The sequence below is a fragment of the Schistocerca nitens genome, chromosome 4, assembly GCF_023898315.1.
Source record: "Schistocerca nitens isolate TAMUIC-IGC-003100 chromosome 4, iqSchNite1.1, whole genome shotgun sequence".
NCBI lineage: Eukaryota > Metazoa > Arthropoda > Insecta > Orthoptera > Acrididae > Schistocerca > Schistocerca nitens.
The window spans coordinates 631570038-631596286 of record NC_064617.1 but is presented as its reverse complement, the minus strand read 5'-3'; the positions used below and the strand labels follow the sequence as shown (position 1 = coordinate 631596286).

The following is a 26249-nucleotide window of genomic DNA, read 5'->3' as shown; positions in this document are numbered from 1 at the left end:
GGCGCAACAGATTTTGACGAAACCTTGAGAGCACTGGGACAGAACTCGAGTAATTGGATGAAATACGAAAAATGTGTAAAATACATAAAATTTTGGAAATAAAGGAAAAAACAAAAATGTGAAAAAATAGGCAAAATTGTGGGGAAAATGAGTTTAGTTATGTATCTGTGTGTGGTCTCTGCTGGTGCCTCGAATGACGAACTTTCGCGGCCAAGTGCTCTATTGACTCAGCGACCCAAACAAGTCTCACAACCAGTCTTCACAGGTTTACTTCCGCCATTGGTTTGGTTCCCGCTAATGTAGCTGCTCCTCTATTTTAATACGTAATCTGTCAGGTAACGAAACGAAATCCAATTGCTTCCCATTAGAACACGATCAGATTCAACATCAAATCCCTGTCGAAGGAGTAACATTATAGGGGACTTGCTCTCGTGGTAATAACCTATAGTAATATACGTTCTTTAAATGTGTCTTCACAAAGACATGTGATTTTTGTGGACCACAGATGCGAGCTACGAGTATTATCGATACCATCACGAGTGAAAGTGACTTCACCGTAAACAGTTTCAATTGGATTACTAGGCCACTTTCAATAAGACAACGACAAAATTTCAATCGTCCACAGTCATATCGTTCTAAAGCTTATTGTTGTCTTGCAAACGTCCCCATCTGTTGACTCAGGGATCGAGACGTGGCTGCACGATCCGTCACAGCCATGCGGATAAGATGCCTGTCATCTCGACTGCTAGTGATACGAGGCCTTTGGGATCCAGCACGGCTTCCATATTACCCTCCTGAACCCACCGATTCCATATTCTGCTAACACTCATTGGATATCGACCAAAGCGAGCATAAGGCAATAAACGGGCGATGCCACACTCTAAAGTAGCAGAATCTGACGGACTGCAGGGCTAGGAAAATCTTTTTTCGGAATAAGACAAAGTAGTTGGAAGAACTCAATAAGATAAAGGGGAAAAATCTTCAGAGAAACTGTAGGGGAGTATTAAATTAGGGACAGGAGATGAAAATTAAAAAAGAAATTGAAAGAAGTAAAGTGGTCAAGGAGTGATAAGACTATGATAAAATGTGTCCTTGGAGTCTTTCGCGGTGGTATGCTTCAATATTTTCATTCTTGAAATTCCCTTTCAGGTAACAAATTCTCTCTTCCTGGACACCATAGTGCATGTATCACTGTTCTTCGCTTATTCCAGTACAATTTTTCCTTTCAATTCTTTCCTTGCCTATTCTTCCTAATATATTTCCCCTTTCACTATTCGCTGAATTTGAAATACCATTCTGCAGCCACACATTTTAAAGGTGTTAGCGTTTCTTCTCATCCAGTTTGCCGTTTTGCACTCAAGCATCCATAGAAAACAATGCCCCAAGGCCATATAATGAGTACAATATAATTTTCAGCAGCGTCCATGGAATGAACTGATCGTCATATCGCACACGAATGACACTGCTAGTTTCAAGGAAATAAGGTAAATCAGATCCCGGAACTCTTAGAAGCGAATCGACCCAGAGTTCTGTAGAGAGTTAGAAACTAATATGACTCGCACGGACGCTGCACAAACAGAACAAACGAGTTTTAATAACGTGTTCGCAATATGACAAAGGGTCCATTGATGCGGAACATTTACGTCCATTTATTAATTTTTTCTAGGAAACACAAGAAAATAAGGGGCCTCCCTCGCATGGGCAGACATGAAATGCGTAAATCGCAATATGTTGCTTACCCGGAAGTACAGGGCAGTATGCTGCTTATCCGGAAAAAGAGAACAATGAAGCGATTCGGTCACAGGCTGTGCATGACAGCAGGGCCGTCCGTTCTTCCGCCTGTTTTAATTTCAACACGTTTTTCGCATGCGTAAATCTCAGTTTCAGTTTGCTACACAGAACGCGAGTTCCATCATCACAATCGTGAAAGGTTTTAGTGTCGAAGTAATAAGTTTCCTGGTGAGACGCGGTTGCACGGTTCAATTACGAAGTCATGCTGAAAAATAGTGCCTACAAACTTTTAACGTGAAAACAAACGTTATTAACATTCTACGTACTTATTCTTCATGTACACATATTGGCAATCTTCTGGTGCTATAGGGGTCCGAATTGTTGCGTGTAACAAGGCGGGAGTGTAACGTTACCACGTCGGTGCGTGAGAAACAGCGTCCTGTACTCGAGTTTAGAATTTGAAGAGTCCGTACACACATAGAGCAGCCTCTCCTTCTACATGAGAACGCCAGACCATACTCGAGCGCTGCAACATCTGCAATAACCCGACGCCTTGGGTTCACTGACATCGACCATCCACCACATAGGCCCGACTTGGCTCCATCCGAGTTTCACCTGCATCCTAAACTGAAGAAACACCTCCTAAGATTTCACTTTGACTGATGAAGCGGTGCAAGCAGAGGTGAGTTGTGAGGCCGTCAACAAAGTCAAACATTCTACAGTGAAGGTATCAACAAATTGGTCTCTCATTGGTAGAAATGTGTTTTTCGTAGGGAATAAATATGTAGACCTGAAGAATAAATATCTAGAAAGTTATAATGGTTGTTTTACTTAAAAAGCTTTAAAAATCTTCACATAAAAAGTTCTGATATATTACTTTTCAGCACTCCCTCATATTTATCTTAAAGACACAAGTACATCAAAAAATACGGCACGGTCGTCGTCACTGATAGAGACATCCGCTACTTCAGTTAGCCTGCTTAGATTTTTACAAGAACAGTAAGTTTCACTTTAACTCAATTTCCGGTATAAAGTAACATAATTTGCACACAAAAAAACACAAATGAAGTCGTAAGCAATGGCCAAAGTGAAATCACGTGAGCGCCAGATGCCTTTGAAAGGATTCAAGATCAGACAAACCAGGGAAAACTTTAACCCCGGTGGCTGGTTGGGGATTCGACCTCAGTTCCTCCCGAATACTAGTCTAGCATCTCAATCACAGTGACACCTCGTTCGAAACAACAATCCTTGAATCTTTGAGTCTAATGGCAAGTAGGCAGCAAGATGCGTAGTTTGTGTAGTTATCACAGCATATTCGTATACCAATCAAGCAAAATTCGATATTTATATGCAGCTGATGGCCAAAATATGTAGTTCCCGTATATTTTACTATTTTCTTCCACTCAATGACATGTACTTAATTATTTTGTTTCATCTTTTATGTTTATTTATTGAAAAAACAAACTAGGAAATATTACAGGGCCCGCTGCTGTGGCCGAGCGGTTTTAGGCGCTTCAGTCCGGAACCACACGACTGCTACGGTCGCAGGTTCGAATCCTGCCTCGGGCATGGACGTGTGTGATGTCCTTAGGTAAGTTAGGTTTAAATAGTTCTAAGTTATAGGGGGCTGATGACCTCAGATGTTAAGTCCCATAGTACTCAGAGCCATTTGAAATGTTACAGAGCATGTAAATAGAACAAATGTAGAGTCCTTTGCTTTTAGCAACTATTTATGCAAACACAGTGTTTTCTAAATACTTCCTAGCATTAGTCGTCTTCTGAACTTACCACTGACCTGTCCACAGAAGCAACATGCCTTAAATTATATGCCTCTGAAAGGAAAGTAGACTAGTCCAGCACGTTCACCCTCTTATTATGAACGTACACAAAGACTTAACGTCTTGGTGAAAGTATTCATTACCGTTAGCGTTCGAAATGGCGACACAGCGTGTGACGAGTGCAGCTGAAAGGTGCATCATTATCGCTGTTTACTGTTCGGCCACTAAGCCTTGAGACCAAACGTAAATTTCAGATACTACACAGAACAGGGAATCAAGCTGTAACACTGAACTTTCAGGCAGATATAAAACACAATTTCGACAACAGCGATCACAAACATGGTCAGCTATGGAATCGATGAAATTTCTGACGCATGGAAGGCAGGAAACTCGCGCCTGAGTCCCGTCGACAACGATTTCATCAGAGGAGTACAAGCTCGAACTGGTCAAAGTCGAGAAGGCAAAGTATTCCATTTGTTTAGTATATCAGTTCAGAAATACGTAGAGTCCTCAGGGGAAGACAGCATATTATATCTGTGTGGAATTTAGGTGGAGCACTGGAAACTAAAAAATGAAATGACGGCCTTCCGTCAGCTAGACGGTAGTCCAGTACAAATCCTTTTAGTTGACGCCTCTTCGGCGACTTGTGTGTTGGTGAGGATGAAATGATGGTTAAGGCAACACAACACTATGTCCAAGAGCGGAGAAAATCTGCGACCGGGTCGGAATCGAACCCGAGCCCCTCACATGGCATTCTGCCGTGCTGACCACTCAGCTATGAAGGCGGACACCGAATTACCGAAGAATGCCAGGAAAACGGAAAAGTACCGTACTATTTGAAGTAAGCACTCACCAACACTGTTCTTTCACAAGTGCTGAAAAAGACAGAAGAAACGGCAGAACGGACAATTGGCGAATATCAAGGGGAGATTCAGGTAGTAAAGCAAATCACACCCAGAACAAATTTTCAATCTGAAAATCTGGTACCCAGAATTACGCAATACGTAACATCAATGCAGCTTTCACCTTCATTAATTTTAAAATGGCCTATGATTCGACAAATCGCCCAACGTAATTCCTTACATTAAAAGAAATAGGAACAGACGAAAGACAAGTAAACTGGCTGAACAAGAGGCTGACAGTCATGAACTCTTACGAACTGAAACAGGAGTTAGACAAGGCGACGGTCTTTCACGAATCCCCATTGGTTCGTGTAGGGTAAGATTTCGGTGACGACCCAGTTCACTATCAGAGCGAAGAATGAAGAACAGGTTGCTATATTAAAGGGAGTAAGGCAGTGACGCGTCTCGCGTCCACTGTATTTAATTTGTACACAGAGAATGCAATGCATGAATTCTCCGAAACAAGGAGTAATGGAACAATAACTGATGGACAATGCTTCGAAACTGTCCGCTTTGCAGGTGGCATTGTCTTCTTGGACAGAAATGTAGACGACCTGCAGAAGGCACTTCACCAGATGAATCGAATCTTGAGGAAGAAGTGCGAGGTGAAGATCAATGGAAGCAAAACAAAACTCATTAAGTTCGCAAGGGATGGAAACACAACGCAGTCGTGCACCTCGACGGCAAAAAACTGGCAGAAGTGACTACCTACAGCTACCTCACAGGTTATTTCATAGTGGACGGTAGAAGTACAGCGGATGTCGAATCTCGAATAGCTCAAGCAAAAGACTCATTACCAAAAGTGTGCCCTTGACTACCAGTAAATGATTATTAGAACAGACTGCAAGCTTTCTAGACGTGGTGTTGGTGCAGAATGTTGAAGATAACATGGACTGAAAGAGTCTCAAACGAAGAATTGCTGAGAAGAGCAAGAGAGACAAGAGCGTACGCCAAACAGCCACTGCTAGGAGTATCAACACAGTCTGCCACCTACTTCACCATTCATCCCAGTTCACTCCTCAGAAGGAATAGTTGAGGGACGAATACAGATGACGACCGAGACAGGAGTTCTTCGACAACATTAAAGTTGGCAAAAGATACAAGGTCATCAAGAGACTAGTATCAATAACAGAACCAGAATGAGCAGCCTACCAACTTTCGGCTTGACAAGGAAACGAGGAAAACATCTTGAGTTAGTGCACAGAAGGGAGAGAGCGCAAGTTACGAGAAGAAGACGAAAAATAAATCTACTTGTTACAAGGATGAGAAAGATTAGAATCGAAATGACTGATTTCCGCGATACTGCCCATTTTTCAATAAGTTTCAAAAATAAAATAGATAAAAAGGTGATGATACAAACCGAAAGCAGGACTAAAAATACTTTACTAAGCAACAAAATGTAATGAGCTGAGAAACAGTGGAGAAAAGTGCGTGGTAACACAGCATGCAAAGATTGCAAGAGTTGAAATATTTAAATATTTGTGGGATAGGGCTAAACAACACAAACAGCGATCAGAAATAAAGAAAATGCAATTGGCGTAGGAACGCACACAAACTAGTGACAATAAAAACTAGTAATAATAAGACCTCTTTCTTTCAAAGCAAAGATAAAACTTTCCGCAATAGCAATTAAAACAAAGGTACCACATGGCTCTGTCTTACACTGAACTAGAAGAACTGAAAAGAAAGGAAAACACTTAGGAATATTTTGTAATGACAAAAGAACAATGTTATTAACTGGAGGATCTCGAAGAATAAAGAATTAACAGAAACACAGAGAAAATTTTTTTACGCAAAAAGAAAAAAATTAAAAATTTTTGGGTGCGTTCTCAGAAAGGGAAATTTCCGACAATCTACAGATTAAAAATCTCCATTCGCTGACTCAAAGATATAAGATGGTATGAACAGAAGAAGATCATCTCTGAAAGCACGAAGAAGTTCTTGAAAGAAGAGATCATCACATTACCATAATTAAGTTCCACATTATCTACTGGTGGCAACATTGTCACCTTTTTTTACGAAAAAAATACCACACAGGGTCGAGGGCAATACAACATTTGCTCGGAAATATGGTAACAGTGGATATCTGCAGGTATTTTACTGTGTTTGGGTTTGCCTACCGGTGTACAACATATTTATATTGAATTTCAACGGAAGTGTGAACATACCCGCAGTGCTAGTTTCGATTACGTTCTTTAATGTTCGTGTCTCACCTCCACACGTCCAGACCTGCATTCCAGGAGCACAGCTGCAGTTTGCCTACACTATTAAGAGGATGTTTATGTGAGGCGGCTATACGAGAAGGCCGTGGCAAATGGGAAAGAGCAGAAGACATGTTTATCAAAGAATGGCAATATTCCTAGAAGTCAGATACTGCAGCTCACTTCTACAATCCAGATTACATCAATAGGATTTGTGTCTTAGTTTAGGAATAACAGTAGATAATGATGAAGTGATGAGTAGAATTATGTATCTCACATGTTAGACAAAACACGCTACATGCAGTCATTTAGCACTGAACTGTGATGTTCGTTAGTTAACACATATTTGCATTTTGCAATACATAATACATGTTGAACAAAGACGTATTCAGGCTGAGATTATTTAATCCTCAACGATAACGGGAATAGTCAATTCCATAAAAATATAATGGCAATAAACGCCGGCTTACACAAGTTAACCATACTTTGAAATAATATTAACAGCTTGACTGTGCAAACATGCATATTGCTCTTGCGGTAATATTTAATAAAGTCCTGCTCCCCAACTGTCTGCCACGAGTTCTGGAAAACTGACTACGTCCCGAAATGAATATAAAGTTGATTTTCTATAGGTCTAATTTCCGTTGGAAAGCATCAGTCTTGGTAGCCATATTTTCTTCTAATTTCTCTCTTGCGCTTAGAGGTGTAAGGGATTCGAATAATTGGTGATGTCGACCGAAAACGTCAGCAATCCATCGAGAACCACATCTATTTGTCCTCACTTCGACTTACGTCTAGAAATGAAATGCTATCTCATTGGGTCGTAAGGGTATCATGTCGTATATGTTGCTTGTGATTTAAGGGCGTCACAATGAATGCTTTTTCTGCAAATAATAGTGTGGTAGCGTATTATGCATTTTGCACGGCCTCATTGTAAGCATGAAACAGACGAAAAACCACACCGCTCACAAAGTCTTAACTAAATAAGACGAGACCATGTTCCTGACGAAAAACGAATTTTAGCAGTTGTATGGTCAGTTGTAACATTAATGAACTATTTATCCAGCAGCTACCAACACCATAGCCACATAAATGAAAAATCTGGCTGATAATATTCCGGGAGTATCAGTAAACAGGAAAGCTGTTATGACTTAATATATTCACGCCGCTTTTATATAAACAAGTCAGTCATACAATGTTGACACACATTAACGATGTTTTTTAGAACCAAACATGTAACAATGCATACCCGGCTCTCTGCCTCACTCATGTCACATGGATACTTCTCCGCAGTAGGCAATACAAAAGGTCCACATTATGAAGGTAGCCTTAACCTCATAAAGTAACCTCCAGTCGTTTCTCATCTTTGCTGAACGGGACATATCGTTCATCTGACCATACGAACACGTCTACACCAGTCGATAAAAACATAGTTGTTCCACCAAAAACAAAAAAGCTAAATATGAAAAATATTTCAGATGCAACGAAAAATGTGGTGCACTTCTATTTCAGAAAATCCAAGTTGACACTCTATACCTTGGCAGTAAAACTTTATCTCACGGTACCCTCGGTCCGTAACATAAAATGTTCAAACTACGAATTCACATTTTTCATGGGTGTTACGATAAAATTTGTGTTACTGACATAAGGTTTTGTAATTTTCTGGATTTATAGCAATCGAAATCTAGGTTCTCAGGTTTTATGCAACTCATCCATTGCGACACTGGATTGATAAGGTCTATGAAAGTCTCCGCAAACAGCGCGAAATATTGTTAAATGAAGTCAATATTCACAAGTGTAACGGTTTTGTTCAAACTCCCAAATATGACAAGAAATTGTTAGCTGCTATATTAAGTGATTAGTCAAATGGTTTGTAGAAATGGGTAAGGAGGAGTGTCGTGCAATTGATTATGGAGTCTAATTTACATAGAAACTAAATCGATGGACGTCCATGGCGCCCCTTCACCACCTTTGTTACGGATGTTCTATCTGTAGAAAAGGGTCATAAAATATATTACATTATAACATAGGACTGTCGTATGAAGGCCGACCGGGGTAGCCGAGCGGTTCTACGCGCTACAGTCTGGAACCGCGCGACCGCTACGGTCGCAGGTTCGAATCCTGCCTCGGGCATGTGTGTGTGTGATGTCCTTCGGTTAGTTAGGTTTAAGTAGTTCTAAGTTCTAGGGGACTGATGACCTCAGACGTTAAGTCCCATAGTGCTCAGAGCCATTTGAACCATTTTGTCGTATTAAGATTCAGCAAGCTACTAAGATAGAGCGTATTTCCGGTGAACTTGTTCATCTTTCATGAATTCTGCATGTAAAGAAGCTGACGCGTCTGGGTACCTCCTTTGTTGCTTTGGAAAAAAACATGTTTGGAAGACCTTACCGACATATATATGCACCTGCAGGTGAAAGCAGATTCACAAAAAATAAATTTACTGACAAAATAGACGATTAGAATTAAGAAAATGCATTGAATTATAATTAGTCGATGGGATAAGTGTCGTAAACTTTATTGATGTGTTTGTAGCAATTACTGCGCAAACTTACAGCGCTGTCTGTGTAAGTTGAAGCGGGAAGTAAGCGAGATTAACGTTCGAAGAAAGACAATTTGCCGGCTCACCTATTGGATGTTGTAAGAGTGGAGGAGCTGTGCCTTGAAATACTTCCCCGGCGATCTTATGCCCAGCTTTAGCACCCGGTAACTTTTTCTGTTACCTAAGCTTTAAAAAAATGGAGGGAAGGAATGATGAAGTTGCTAAGGTGTAAACGAATTTCGAGCATAATTAGGAACTAATTTACCTATGGGGAATTAGAAAATTGGAATTTCCATATCCGAAATGGACTAAGCTCAAGGCGAAAGATGGGGAGACTGAAATTTTGTTTCAACAAAAATAATAATTGTTACTTTTAATAAATTTAAAAATCAACCTTCATATCGTAACCCCAAAAGGAGCCACAGTAATTGTCTCCGTACTTGCAGCCAACTCTGTTACTAGCAAACCACGGTGATTAGGACTTCATCAACAGAGGTAAAACATTTTGATTTCATGACATGACCAGTAACTGCTGGTGGTAGCATTTACTGTTTGACAACAACATACTATTTCAGCAAGGAGATTGCGCCGACTTGAAGAAGTATCTTGAATCAACAATGCTCGAACGAACACAAGGCGATTGTTATCAGTGAGCCTCCTGAACAGGCAGTGTCTGGTGAGCTTTAAATACCCATCGGCCGGCCGCTGATACGGCCGCACGCGACGTGATGATTAAGGGGCAATTGCCCGGGGTGCTTGCGGCCTCGCTGCATTCAGGAGCGGTATTGCGGCAATTTTCCAGCACGACAGGCCGGCCTGTTAAATAATGAAATGGAGAGCCGTGTCCCGGCGACGCGGGTGATTAAGCGGCACGCCACGGCGCGCTGACGATAGGCCGCGCGGCCGAAACGCGATCCGGCGCGCCCTGCCGTGATATTCCGCGCCTCTAATGCAATGACCTGGCTTCATCACCGCCAACGCGCCAAATAAAACCAATTTCCGTCAGTTTACACAACCTGTGATGCCCGGTCGTCATTCATACTAACGCAATTATGATCTGGCCAATGGTACTTCGTTAACGAGTATACATTTCGGAAATAGTCTGAAATCGTGTTGCTGTAATGAGGCCATTTCTGAAGTTTCTAAATACGAGCAAAATGTCGACTGAAACAGGTAATGATGATTCTACTGAATAGAGTTATTCACACTGTACTCAGTTTGCTAAATACTCTCTCCGTCACACAGCAATCGATAAGCAGCTGTAGGATTTACCGTGTGAGTTGCATAAACGCACAAACTGAAGCACATGCAACAGTATTAGTAATAAAACAACAGTTTATAAAACAGGTAGAAACCATAACAGACAATTCCCTCCAGGAAACAGAACACTCACATCCTGTGAATGTCGGCGTCTAGCAATCAAAAGAAAAAAAGAAATGTAGCTTTTTCAAGTCGATTGTCGATATTGGCAAATATGTCTTAAAACTAGTACTACTGCTTTTGTAACACAGAGTAGATTGCTTCCGTGTTAAGGAATAAGCACAGAATCTGTCGCCACTAACAACGTTGCTGTACCTCTCTAAGATTACTTGAAGACCAAATATAATGGAATGAAATCACAAATCAGAAGGTTCACTGGCAACTTCCTATTGTCTGGTGCAGTATACTCTTCCACTTCATTTTCTTTTATATTTTTTGTGATTTTTCAGTGTATTCCGAATTTCTTGACAATTTGCTGATTTACCGTATGTACATTTACTTTGCTGTTATGCATGTTTTCAATTTTCATATAAACCGACAATTTAGTTGTACCACGATTGTAGCCTATAATCTAATTTCACGCATCTTGTGCTACTCCCTTCAGCTTTCCTGTTATATTTATTCGATGCTTAGTTTTGATGGTTTTTGCTCCGTCATGATTGCACTATCGAATACGATTTTTTACTCTGAGTTTGGCACTCGCACTATTCATAGGTGTTATATTCATATAGATTATATTGTTGACTAATTCCATGTCATTGATGATGAAGCCATTTGCTGTTTGGCGATTGCCTCGTAAACCGAAAGCCATTTCACAAGAAAGTATACCAAGGATGACTGATAAGAGAAAATTACAATCAGCACAGCAAACTCACCATGTCAGTTGCTCAAACATCTTACATGTAATCGTCATCTGCGTAAGTCACACAAGTTACTAGCGAAATTTTGTGCGTTGTCGGTACCGCTGTGTGGAGTCTAAGAGTGGACATTCACTCACCATGTCGCTGATGGACAGGATGACGGCGTTTACAATGTACTTGTACTACGTGAAGCATAATTTTATGCCTCTATCATGTTTCCAGTAATTAAGTACGTCAAGGCGTTGGAAAAGCTCTTAGTCCTTTCATCATATAATCAGAAAAGAAGCGTATTTTTGTCGCATTTTTATCATCGAAGGAGAGGTAGAGAGGAAACACAGACCTAACTACAGTACTGATTCACGGTCGCAGAATCTCCTCTCGTGACTATGCCACTTTGATTGTACGACGGTCACTCCAAAAGAAATGCATACTATTTTTTTTAAATCCATCTTTTATTCTACATGTTTGAAAGTTTTACAGTGTGTAGATACATCCTTTAGGAACAATATTTTCATTTCTCCACATAATTTCCATCCCTCTCAACTGCCTTACGCCATCTTGGAACCAGCGCCTGGATACCCGCACGGTAAAATTCTGGACCAACCTGTTGCAGCCACTGTTTGGCAGCGTGCACAAGGGAGTCATCATCTTCAAACCTTGTTCCACGAAGAGAGTCTTTCAGTTTCCCAAAGAGGATAGTCACATGGAGCCAGGTCAGGACTGAAAGGAGGGTGTTGCAGTGTTGTCCATCCGAGTTTTGTGAGCGCTCCCATGGTTTTTTGACTGACATGTGGCCGTGCATTGTCGTGCAACAGCAAAACACCCTGCTTTTGCCGATGTGGTCGAACACGACTCAGTCGAGCTTGATGTTTCTTCAGTGTCGTCACATACGCATCAGAATTTATGGTGGTTCCACTTGGCACGATGTCCACAAGCAAAAGTCCTTCGGAATCAAAAAACACCGTAGCCATAACTTTTCCAGCAGAAGGTGTGGTTTTGAATTTTTTTTTCTTGGGTGAATTTGCATGATGCCACTCAATTGATTGCCTCTTCGTCTCTGGTGAAAAATGATGGAGGCATGTTTCATCACCTGTCACAATTCTTGCAAGAAATTCATCTCCACCATTCTCGTACTGTTCCAAAAGTTTGCTACATACCGATTTTCTTGTTTCTTTGTGAGCCACTGCCAACATACTGGGAACCCACCTGGAACAAACCTTTTTTAACGCCAACACTTTCAGTATTCTGCAAATACTTCCTTCCCTATCCCAACGTAGCATGACAATTCGTTCACTGTGATGCGTCTGTCAGCAGTCACCAATTCGTTAACTCTCTGCACATTCTCTGGAGTGTGTACAGTAAGAGGCCTGCCGCTACGAGGACAATCCTCAATACTGCCGTGCCCGCTTTCATCACGTAACCTGCTTGCCCACCAACTAACTGTACTGTTATCGACAGCAGCATCCCCATACACATTTTTCAATCTCTTGTGGATGTTTACCACCACAGCACAGGAATTCTATGACAGCACGTTGCTTCTGACGAATGTCAAGTGTAGCAGCCACCTTGAAGACATGCTGTGACGGCGCCACTCACGGGAAGAGGTTGAACTAAGTTTGGAAACAAGCGGGAAGGATGTATCTACACAATGTAAAACTTTCACACATGCAGAATGAAAACTGTATGTTTACCAAAATAGTGTGCATTTCTTTTGGAGTGACCCTCGTATATAATAACGGATCTTTATATACAGGGTGGTCAGAAACAGTTTAAAAAAACTCGTATGGGTGTTGCAGGGTAGGTTGTGCTGAGAAATAATTGTTAAGAAAAACAATTCGATATATCGCGCCTTTTCAGAGTTAATCACAATTGAAGTTAGCCAATCAGGCCGTTGTGCACGCAAATTCAAGCGGCCCACCAGAGTCTATGTTGCCAAACGCGTTCTTCGTTTGGTTGCCTAAAACGGAACAAGAGAGCGATACGAACATTGGAGATGAGGCGGTAGTAATGATCGCACCAGAGCAGAAGGCTGAGCTGTCTCGTGCATTATCATTTATGCCATGACGACAAGTGACACTAATTGTATCTGACGGGCGGCTTGAATTTTCGCGGTCAACGACCTGACTGGCTAACTTCATGCTAATGAACTGTCGCAGCGTATCGAATTTTTTTCTTAAAATTATTTCTCAGCATAACCTACCAACACCTTACAAGCTTTTCAAATTGTTTGTGACCGAATCTGCAAAAAAAATCTACGTACTGTTTCCTTGTTACTCGTATGATATTTAATATCACTCAAACAATTTGCAGTGGTCAGTACACGTTGAAAGGAGCAAATGAACAATATTAAACACTCACAAAGATATTTTGCCTACAGTCAACACAGATAACGCTATTGAACGTCCAGAGAATATATAGCAGTATTAATTCGTGCAGAGAGTATTTTACGTTTGTAATCTGAAGAAATTCGCCGAGTCGCTTTCAGTTTCTCATTTTAACGCGTCGTGGCGGGAATAAAATTTTAAAAAATCGTGACTAACAGCAATAAAAGTTATGGCATTAACAAACCCGTTGTTTTTACAATCGCAGGCATTTACAAACCATTTGTAATGGATTAAATAAAGAAATAATAAAGTCTATTTGGGAAGGTAAAAACTATTCCACTACAGTTGTCAAGCGCCAGGTTGTTCGCAGATGATGCTGTAATTTACCGTCTAGTAAGGTCATCCGAAGACCAGTATCAGTTGCAAAGCGATTTAGAAAAGATTGCTGTATGGTGTGGCAGGTGGCAGTTGACGCTAAATAACAAAAAGTGTGAGGCGATCCACATGAGTTTCAAAAGAAATCCGTTGGAATTCGATTACTCGATAAATAGTACAATTCTCAAGGCTGTCAATCAACTAAGTACCTGGGTGTTAAAATCACGAACAACTTCAGTTGGAAAGACCACATAGATAATATTGTGGGGAAGGCGAGCCAAAGGTTGCGTTTCATTGGCAGGACACTTAGAAGATGCAACAATTCCACTAAAGAGACAGCTCACACTACACTCGTTCGTCCTCTGTTAGAATATTGCTGCGCGGTGTGGGAGCCTTACCAGGTGGGATTGACGGAGGACATCGAAAGGGTGCAAAAAAGGGCAGCTCGTTTTGTGATATCACGTAATAGGGGAGAGAGTGTGGCAGATATGATACGTGAGTTGGGATGGAAGTCATTAAAGCAAAGACGTTTTTCGTCGCGGCGAGATCTATTTACGAAATTTCAGTCACCAACTTTCTCTTCCGAATTCGAAAATATTTTGTTGAGCCCAACCTACATAGGTAGGAATGATCATCTAAATAAAATAAGAGAAATCAGAGCTCGAACAGAAAGGTTTAGGTGTTCGTTTTTCCCGCGCGCTGTTCGGGAGTGGAATGGTAGAGAGATAGTATGATTGTGGTTCGATAAACCCTCTGCCAAGCACTTAAATGTGAATTGCAGAGTAGTCATGTAGATGTAGATGTAAGAGACGACACCCAATGGAGGAGGAGGAGGAGGAGGAGGAGGAGGAGGAAGAGGAGCAGAAATGTTTTGTGACAGCTTTTGCCGATAGGTCGCATGTGCAAGTGTTTTTGAGACGACCTTCTCCTCTTGCACTATTTATCTTTGCGCCTCCCCCCACTCTCTCCCTTTCCGCCTTCCACTGAACGCCGCCCTTTCTGTCACAAACCACTGACGATATTATGACATAAATTAGAATTAGCCCTTCTGACACTTTCAACTAACCCAGAGCAAGAAGTCTGCGGCAGACGCTGAGCGCCTCCAGTTACTTGCGCAACTCCAGCTATTCATTTATTGCAGCGAAACACTGCGCAGACTCACCGGGCCGGGCCGAGGAATGCGCAGAGCCGCGACGTGTGCTGGCAGAGCTGCGTGGCGCCTCGGGACGGGGATCTGCGGGCCGCTTATCGCAAGGGTTCCGGTGCGCGCAGCCGGCCGCCAGATAACGCTGATAACGCCTTCCGATATCTGGAATTAAAAACACAAGCTCCTCGTAAAGGCACCTAGGCTAAACAAGAACTACCAGAAGGATTACTTCAGCAAAAGGCACAAACTACGCACTGGTCAACTTTCAAAAGGTAATTCACCTTAAAAGGTCGTGAGTCACAACAGTAACAGCAACAAATGTGTAATTTGATCGCTACCAGCAGTCCAGACTTGTTCCACGGTCAGTTATCAAGATGAGATCACAACAGGACATACGTAATTTCGGTACTTTTCGAGTTGTGAAGATACATGGCCTCACTGTAGGGCAAGATTCTTCCTTCGTTCACACAACTCCCTCTCCCCCTCCATAAAAAAATAAAAATAATAAAATAAAATAAAAAACGGAAGGAGAGGGGGACGAGGAGAGGCAGCGGGAGAGGGAGGGGAGGAGGTTAATGGTACCTACCGTTTGTGGTATCTAGGAGATAAAAGTAATCATCATCTTATGACCTCTGAGAACATGAACAAATTCAATGTTTTTATCTATAGAATGTATAAACCATGAGGCACGACTGGGCATTAACACTGTTCTAAGAAAGTGAAATATTAGAAGTTGGCAGTAATGTGTTCCCCGAATACGTGCAGGGCCTATTCATATGCCATGAATTAACTGTTCTGAGAAATTCATTTGTGAACAGGTTTTGAAAATAGTGGTTGCATCTCGAAGTTACACAGAGTTGATTCACATTTCCACATTTAATGGCCGAGGGCTTCTACACCGGTATGCATAGCTGTGCTGCATATAGCGCACAGTACACATCTTCCTGCATTACGCCATCTGTCAGAGCTTATACCAGGGGCTCTGTTTTGTACCGTTCATACCGATCGGTGCAGTAGTTTAACCTCGGTACTGACGTCATTTTCGGTTCTTTATCCGAAGAGCCTATTCAGTAAGCTTCTGAGACCTGTTACCGAGCGGTCCTCCTGTCGATCTTTCGACAATTGTACCCAGAGGTTTTGGATTTCGGTATGGCTCTCTCGTTCGGTTCGGTGTGATTTATTTATCCCAGAATTTGTTATTTTAAACATATTGAGTGGTTTTCGCTTTGAATTTAGTACTTGTGTTACTAAAGAATCATCAGGACGTGTCCACGTGGAAAATGAGTTCGTAATAGACTATTTTCCTTTGTTAGAAACATGGTTTGTACTGTTGTTACTGTGAATGATTGTAACATAAAAAAACAGATTAGGTCAATATTCTCACAAATACTTGTTATTTTCACGTAATTAAGATTTAAAAAGTCATTAAATTTCAAAAGGTCAGCTCTGCTTACATATGTCACATGAGTGTTAGCTGAAATTATTAATGACTTCACGTACTTTGCTCCACAAATGGTTTTCTTATTAATCATCGAAAACTTTTAAGTAACAATCCAAAGGAATTTTCTGCAGCCTGATAGAGGAAACCCTCCAAAATTTCATGTATTTACGACTCACGCCCGCATCATTCGGCAACGAATTCAGCCTGCCTCTTTCTGGAGTGTTACATGGAATAAAGCACCTAAGGCATGCGAGTTGTAACAGCGAAGTTGGCTCGAAGGTCGTAGGTTCCCATACCGCGTGATACCAAAATATTTTTTTTCTCTTATTGTTTGTAGCAAATTCGAGACATCGTTAATAGTCAAAGTTAGGCATTTTTTCTGAAATATTCGTTGTTATTTACACGTAAGAGCGCGCTTTCTCAGTAACGAGTATCTTCGATTTCGTGACTTCCATATGTTTAAGACATCAAACATGAAACTCCTGTGTATGATACAACTGACAGTAACATTTATACTTTTTCTTGTTACAAATAAGTCAAAATTTTTTTCTGAATACGTAGCGATTTCCGAGTGTGTGGTCAGACAGGAATCTAAGAGGACAACTTAAATTACTGCGAATAAAAATAGCAACAAGCGTCTTTATACTCTAGGTTGTCACAAGTATTTACAATAGTAGACAGAGATGAAAGATTCCCGTCACAATACAATGGTAGACAGAGACGAAAGATTCCCGCCACAATATTTTCAGACTATATATCGAACATTCTAATTCATCAGATGCACGTTATAAACTACACAGAACTTCTACAGCTGAACTCACCACATGCTCTCGAAATCGCGTTTTTTAAATTTTTGTTTTTATGAACCAAATCATTGATGTAGGAGTATCATATAGGAGAGTAGGCTACTTCATCATTTGGATCTCTAGGAGCGATTACAATCACATTCTATGCATCTTCTCATTCTTTGACACTCTCTTAAACAAATTTTCAGGTTCATGGAGATGTGTTCCATTTATGCAACCAATTGAAAGCAGTTTGTTTATTGCCAAACGCGTTTCGCTTCTTTTATTTGTGAAGCATACTCCGAAACATAAAATCCAAAACAAGACGTCGATGAGAATGAGAATAAAGTGACATAATGTGACATTTATGACAGTTTCCAGAACACAGTCAATATTCTATCGCTATCATGCGTTCATGGAAGCACATGGTCAGCGAAATCTGAACAGTATTACGTACTCTAACCATACTTTTCGGTACTGTGAAGAGTAGCGTGCCTGTGGCGGCTGCTAGCCGCTTCAAGTTCGTGCCGCTATGGCGCTACAGCGCGCATGCGCGGATCTGAGACAGATTGCTTTTGATTGGTTGGCGTGAGGAGAACTGAAAACAGCGTTTCGGTTCTTTAGGACCGTTCAACATCGCTTCCGAAATGCTTACGGAATAATGTTGGGGCTCTCCTTCGAAAACAAGACCGTTCGGTGCGCTCACATACCGAACCGATCGGCAAAATGGCGGAAAGATACAGAATAAGGGCCCAGGTGATTTATTTCCAATGGTAACTGTTGAAGAGAATGCCTGAGTCATCGTTGGGCACATTCACGAGTCACGTTTACTTATATTTGACTATTGGCAGCTCAGACAAATTTGCACAAATTTGAAGGGGGTGCTGATGCATAGCCGCCTACCGATTGTTAACGGAGTCACTGACAGCTGTTTGACAGTTAATATATGCAAATGACAATCGCATCGCAAAGTAGTTGCTCCTTGCAGTCAACGAAATTTATGCTGTAATTCGATTTTCGCGTGTAACAGGATCTACAGTTGCTCAACTTTTATCGAGACTGTGCCTAGTTTGTGGGTCCACAATAATGAGAGAGGGGACCATTAGCCAATAGCGTGGAGAATTTAAATGTGGACAAGCACATTTGCATGATGACGAGCGGAGTAGGAGACCGAGCATCCAGAGTGATGATATGTACTCAGGATGAAGAATTTCCTGATTTTGTTGCACAACTATTTACGAAGACTGCCACGAAATAGCTTGCGTATCACAAATCGTCTGCAAGGTAGGTACCTAAAATGCTTATCGACCAAAACAAAGAATAAAGATTATCAACGTTGGCAATTTTTCGGCCACTCATTGCACCACTGTCAATGAATGCTGGTCAATATGGATCGGAGATATGCGGCCAGCACAGTTTGCTGGAGTTTTGCGAACACCACCACTGCCAGGCAGTCTGAACACCAGTCGCTCTATGTTTATTATCAGTGCTATACTGTCAGTTCTTAAATACACTGAAGCCATCATCACACCATCAATAGTTATAACACTATTTTCATTTGGCAACGCGATTTCAAGAAACCTATTGTCGAAGAACGATTACGTTTTTGTTGTTATTTTATTAACTAAGATTATCATAAAACTAACGAAGCAAAAAAAAATGGATACGTGAATGGTTTGGAACAAAAGAACGATATATTCCACATTAGCTGCTCACTGAAATCCGTTGTCACTTGTGGATTATGAAAAATTATCAGCGATGTCACAGAACAGAGGAAGAAAGACAGGAAATTAGAGAGAAAATTGCAGCTGAGAAAAATTTAGGATTAACTTCCCTTCTGGCGAGAGAAAGCTTATTTGAGGAACGTTTAGTGTGGCAATATCGGCAAACGCCAGCATTACAATTATCATGAAAACCTGCGAAGAAATTATATTTGTCCCACAATAGTGTTTCCAGATAATTAAATAAAAGTAAAGAAAATATGTGTTTACTAATTATTATTTCGTATGGCGTGAGGATCAATGCTGGTGTAGGGTAATACGTGAATTTAACAAATAGGTATACAAGTCTTATACATATACAGATTTATATTTTGATCAACACATAACTAAGTATTGGTAAAGCTGGATGTCCAGATTGCTTAATCATTTGCGACAATTTCGAGAACCTGACGTGCATTTTACAGGCTACCAGTTATGTACAAATACGGTGTATTACTCGAAGAGGAAGTAGTAGTTGCAATGTGGAATACTGCTGTGGTTTAATTTGACAAGCTAAAACTCTATTTTAATATTTAAACTGAATCATTTACTAACCACAGTCCGAAGTGTTAAACATAATTATTGTTGTATAGATCTGTATTATCAATGAAATTCATATCATAACACTGTTCACAAAATTCAGTATGAGGAATTAGATTTTTGTTTTGTTTTAAACTTAAAGTGCCTACGGAACACTCATGCACGCACTTACTACTATTTCAGCCATATTCTAAGGTCAAACAACTGCTTGTTGAACCTTCCACTTGTTGGCCTTGTTGTGTCCGTAAATCGCCGGTGTCCGCAAGTCTTCGGACACCGATGTCGACTGGTTCATATTCGGCGGAGAACTTCCATGCAGAGCGATGGAAATGGCTCTGAGCACTATGGGACACAACTGCTGTGGTCATAAGTCCCCTAGAACTTAGAACTACTTAAACCTAACTAACCTAAGGACAGCACACAACACCCAGCCATCACGAGGCAGAGAAAATCCCTGACCCCGCCGGGAATCGAACCCGGGAACCCGGGCGTGGGAAGTGAGAACGCTACCGCACGACTACGAGATGCGGGCATCCCCCCCCCCCCCCCCCTCCCATGCAGAGCGGTTGAATAAATTAGTGGTATGCTATGAAAGTGCTTACATCAAAAATTACGTCGAAAAGTGATATAAGGTCGTAGGAAACTAAATCTGCCAGTAATATTTTTTTTAAATAATGTAATTTTTCATGACCTAGAGGCAACAATTACGTCTCGTATATAGAAACTTTATGATCGTAAACCAGAGACCCTTTGCTTGTATAGATAACATGTTACACAGCAGACGGATTAATCTGACTGAAAGAAAAATTCTTATTGTACTACCCAAGGATACATAATGACGGACTGAAGATTTACATCCCTGATGTTAGGAACGTTGCCATTGTTATTACCCTTTCACGTGTGAAATGAGTATTGGCTCTGAGCACTATGGGACTTAACTTCTGAGGTCATAAGTCCTCTAGAACTTAGAACTGCTTAAACCTAACCAACCTAAGGACATCACACACATCCATACCCGAGGCAGGATTCGAGCCTGCGACGGTAGCGGTCGCGCGGTTCCAGATGAAATGAGTATTTCTTCGACTCTTATAACAGCGGAATTTTTTTAATATTTACATGTTAGGTCCGCTGACTAAGCAGGTAAATGTTAGACTACCGGTTCGGAGTTAATCCTCGGTGGATCACTGAATTTTTTTTTTTTTTTTTGTTACTTATCGCTTCTCTCACCCCTGACAATAATGTGTACACGTGAAAACTGTCAAGTTCCACGCTAAACTATAGGTCGCTCTGCAACTGGGTGTATAAATCAGTTCAAACGTTAGAGGGAGCTAAGTACATATCACCTGCAAAAGAACCTCAATCTTCGGTCTGAAGACATATTTACTAACGTTTATATATTGAAAGATGGTAGTGAGGGCTTGCACAGTTCACATCATAAACACAGTTTAAGATTACAGTTCAATACCCCATCGACAGTGAGTAAAGAGACAGACCACACGGCGGGATTAGATAAGGATCTACATCTACATCTACATCCATACTCCGCAAGCCACCTGACTGTGTGTGGCGGAGGGTACTTTGAGTACCTCTATCGGTTCTCCCTTCTATTCCAGTCTCGTATTGTTCGTGGAAAGAAAGATTGTCGGTATGCCTCTGTGTGGGCTCTAATCTCTCTGATTTTATCCTCCTGGTCTCTTCGCGAGATATACGTAGGAGGGAGAAATATACTGCATCACTCCTCGGTGAAGGTATGTTCTCGAAACTTCAACAAAAGCCCGTACCGAGCTACTGAGCTGATGTCGAAACTTGGCAATGACGTTATCAAAGGAACCATCCAGGCATTTGCACTGTTACCTACGGAACACGCAGGAAACTAAATTTGGACGGGCAGACGAAATTTGGATCTCGCTCTTCTACAACAAACGCGAGATTTTAATCACTGCACCACGTCGCGTGCTGAGTACATCTATTTAGGTGGGGATCAATGGCTCTGTGAGAAAATGCTGAACTACGAATGCTTACGTTCGATCCTGATTATATATATATATATATATATACTCCTGGAAATGGAAAAAAGAACACATTGACACCGATGTGTCAGACCCACCATACTTGCTCCGGACACTGCGAGAGGGCTGTACAAGCAATGATCACACGCACGGCACAGCGGACACACCAGGAACCGCGGTGTTGGCCGTCGAATGGCGCTAGCTATTTGTGCACCGCCGCCGTCAGTGTCAGCCAGTTTGCCGTGGCATACGGAGCTCCATCGCAGTCTTTAACACTGGTAGCAGCCGCGACAGCGTGGACGTGAACCGTATGTGCAGTTGACGGACTTTGAGCGAGGGCGTATAGTGGGCATGCGGGAGGCCGGGTGGACGTACCGCCGAATTGCTCAACACGTGGGGCGTGAGGTCTCCACAGTACATCGATGTTGTCGCCAGTGGTCGGCGGAAGGTGCACGTGCCCGTCGACCTGGGACCGGACCGCAGCGACGCACGGATGCACGCCAAGACCGTAGGATCCTACGCAGTGCCGTAGGGGACCGCACCGCCACTTCCCAGCAAATTAGGGACACTGTTGCTCCTGGGGTATCGGCGAGGACCATTCGCAACCATCTCCATGAAGCTGGGCTACGGTCCCGCACACCGTTAGGCCGTCTTCCGCTCACGCCCCAACATCGTGCAGCCCGCCTCCAGTGGTGTCGCGACAGGCGTGAATGGAGGGACGAATGGAGACGTGTCGTCTTCAGCGATGAGAGTCGCTTCTGCCTTGGTGCCAATGATGGTCGTATGCGTGTTTGGCGCCGTGCAGGTGAGCGCCACAATCAGGACTGCATACGACCGAGGCACACAGGGCCAACACCCGGCATCATGGTGTGGGGAGCGATCTCCTACACTGGCCGTACACCACTGGTGATCGTCGAGGGGACACTGAATAGTGCACGGTACATCCAAACCGTCATCGAACCCATCGTTCTACCATTCCTAGACCGGCAAGGGAACTTGCTGTTCCAACAGGACAATGCACGTCCGCATGTATCCCGTGCCACCCAACGTGCTCTAGAAGGTGTAAGTCAACTACCCTGGCCAGCAAGATCTCCGGAACTGTCCCCCATTGGGCATGTTTGGGACTGGATGAAGCGTCGTCTCACGCGGTCTGCACGTCCGGCACAAACGCTGGTCCAACTGAGGCGCCAGGTGGAAATGGCATGGCAAGCCGTTCCACAGGACTACATCCAGCATCTCTACGATCGTCTCCATGGGAGAATAGCAGCCTGCATTGCTGCGAAAGGTGGATATACACTGTACTAGTGCCGACATTGTGCATGCTCTGTTGCCTGTGACTATGTGCCTGTGGTTCTGTCAGTGTGATCATGTGATGTATCTGACCCCAGGAATGTGTCAATAAAGTTTCCCCTTCCTGGGACAATGAATCCACGGTGTTCTTATTTCAATTTCCAGGAGTATATATATATATATATATATATATATATAGTCACTTATTGCTACTTTCATGTTTGGCAATGATTTGTTAGTACGGAAAAGTTAAGTGCCTTTGTGCTCCACAGGGACTGCATCCGTCCGCCCCCCACCCCAGAACTGTCCGACGAGTGTAATTCAGTTCACACGTTTGAGGAAGTCAGGACAATATTATATACAATAGGACCATGCCTAGTAAAGCACTGCAGGGTTGAAACCAACCCCGAGAACTGACCTCCACTTGTTTGCGTTTATTCTGTCCAAAAGTGGGTTACAAATACACATTTTAAGCCTTCCAACGAGACACAATCACTGAGGATTCAAGTCGCGCTGAACACAAACTGCCTATTTTTTTCAACACATTTAGTGCAGTTGACATCCGTAAATACCGTTATGAAAAGCTTGAAGACTGGCTCATATACTCACATTGATAGAGCTTCTGATGTTTTTTACTTTTCTTTATAATTACATGGGAAATTTGAACAGTGGTATGGTAAATTACGCTGGAAGTTTAATCCTGACAAACGATATTCTTACGGTCTACGTCTGGGTGATTTCATTTCTAAAGTAATATGTGACAGATTAAATATACTGCATCTCTTTGGCTGGTTAGGTATGACGCTATGGTTTTTGAGCGAACAAAAAATTACTATGCTTATTCACGACAAAAAAACACAACTGACAAAATATAAATAAATTACTACGTCAACGCCTAAATTTGAACAAACAAAGAAGAATCATTAACTAATTTTTTAAAGAATGCAATAAAAATAATGGCAGAACTAAATCGTAGATAAGTTTAATCTTGTAGAAATTAGAATTTATGAGAGACAATGCCTTCTGTTGACAGTTTTTCAATATTCAGCAATTTTAACAGTTGCAACTTTACGTATGCATGAAAATTATAGTTAACAAAACATGGTCAGTAACAGAGATTCTCGTCTTATTTATCGTACGTTATAGTATGATCCCATTACCACTTGGGATCTACGTCGCTTACTCACACTCTGACATCTGAACGTTTATCTCGGTTCACGGAGTTCCCGCTTCCACTCTTCAGACCCTGAAATATATGACGTCGTCGTTATCGCGACATAACACAACAGCTTGTGCAACTGTCAACTCTCTGTACTGCCACGCTCTGATCGAGATAACAATATCTACAGGGGCGGAAAAACTGTGCGTTATCTCCTAAAGCCATCTGTATGTCATTTGCGACATTAACTGCTCAGAGACCTGCGCTGCAACTGATAAGCTTATCAGACGTCAGGATAGACGTCTAACATTCAATGGCACCTTTCATGGTTAGGTAACGACGCTCGTAGCAGAAGTTATCGCGGACAAGAATGGGAGTTACATGCATCAACACAAAGCATTATTCCTTCTATCAACTGAGTATGAAGAGTGGATATCTTTGCGGCGGCGTTGAAACGGAGATGTACACGCGAGGGCGATGAAGTGTTTCATCATTCAGGAAATTTATTATTATGTGATTTTATATATATTCTATACCCAGGGAGCTTTAACAACAATATTCGATTGCAGGCAAATAATATATAGAAGCATTCATTAACAGAAAAAAATCAACAGAGAACAAATAATCAAATGATTACCTTTACCGTACACTGAAATCTCAACAATGGAATCGCGCATGATGTATATAGCTATTGCGTCTTAAAACTACTTCGTGAAAATATGATTCGACAAAAAGTTTGAAATATTTATTTACTGAACGTATCATTTGGCTGTGTGAACAGTTACTTACTTAAAACGGGTATACAAATGCTATCAATACCTGCTTCGTACCCAAATTTCGACTTGTTTGCATATGAGATGCCTAGCTGCCACTTTTTCTGGATGTAGAAGGTCAATCTTTACGCTACGGTATTTGAAGGCGATACCTTCCGCCGTTTGCTGCTGTTAATCAGTTTCAAGACAACAGTTTATGTTCCAGTCGTTTTCTAACATTATTTAACGCCTTACGGCACAAGTAACTCAGATCCATCAGGGCAGTTTCTGGTGTAAACGGTGTGCTGGTAAAGGAATGAAGTTGTTCTTGCAACATTTCCTTCAGAGCCGCTTTTGAATTATGACAAGATCACAGCAACATACTGACTCACAGCTAACTGTTTAGAGGACAGCTACAAAACTAAAGCCTGTCAGAGAATGGATTTTACAGTGTCTTCTGTTAATCGTTGCCGCGCGGGATTAGCCGACGTGTGTAAGGCGCTGCAGTCATAGACTGTGCGGCTGGTCCCGGCGGAGGTTCGAGTCCTCCCTCGGGCATGGGTGTCTGTGTGTTTGTCCTTAGGATAATTTAGGTTAAGTAGTGTGTAAGCTTAGGGACTGATGACCTTAGCAGTTAAGTCCCATAAGATTTCACACACATTTGATTTTTTTTTTTTATCGTTGTCATATTGCCCGCTACACAGTATATGTCGAGGGCGCGCTGAAAAGCAATGCCTCAATTTTTTTTATGTGAAAAATCTTAAAGTGTTTAAATAAAACGAACGTTATTAGATCTTTATTCTTCATGTCAACATGTTTGCAACTCTCTGCCGCTAGAGGGCTCCGAATTGTAGCGTGTAATATGGCGGTTGGTAACGTAGCTATATAGGTGCGTGAGAAATAGCGTGCTATAATCGAGTTTCGAATTTGAGGAGTTGTCGACGAATGGAGCATCCTCTCCTTCATCATGACGATGCCAGACCACACACGATCGGTTCGACATCTGCAACAATCAGACGCCTTTTGGCCCCATTCGGATTTCATGTTTGCAAAACTTCAAGAATACCTTCGAAGACTTTACTTTGATAATGATGAAGCGCTGAACGCCTTTGAGGACTTCACTTTCATAGCGATGAAGCGCTGAAAGCTGAGGTGAAGTTGTGACTTCTTCAAAGAAGTCATTCTACAGCGATGGTATCAACAAACTGGTCTCTCGTTGGCAGAAATGTGTTTTCGCCAGGGCGACTAGGTTGAGAAATAAATATGTAGACATGAAGAATAAAGATGTAGAGTGTTAACAACGTTTGTTTTATTTAAAAACTTTTACGAATTTTGACATAAAAAATTCGGAATCGTTATTTTTCAGGACGCCCTCGTATCCATAGAGTGAGCA

The 26249-nt window shown here is 41.8% G+C and overlaps 1 protein-coding gene across 1 annotated transcript in view; it reads right to left on the bottom strand.

The window, feature by feature from the left end:
• LOC126251652 (calmodulin-binding transcription activator 1) overlaps window positions 1-26249 on the bottom strand; it is a 1922036-nt gene that overhangs the window by 1738136 nt on the left and 157651 nt on the right. The window contains exon 2 of the mRNA XM_049952210.1: window positions 15136-15282. The gene's annotated coding sequence lies outside the window, so the exon portion shown is untranslated. The remainder of the gene's footprint in view (window positions 1-15135; window positions 15283-26249) is intronic.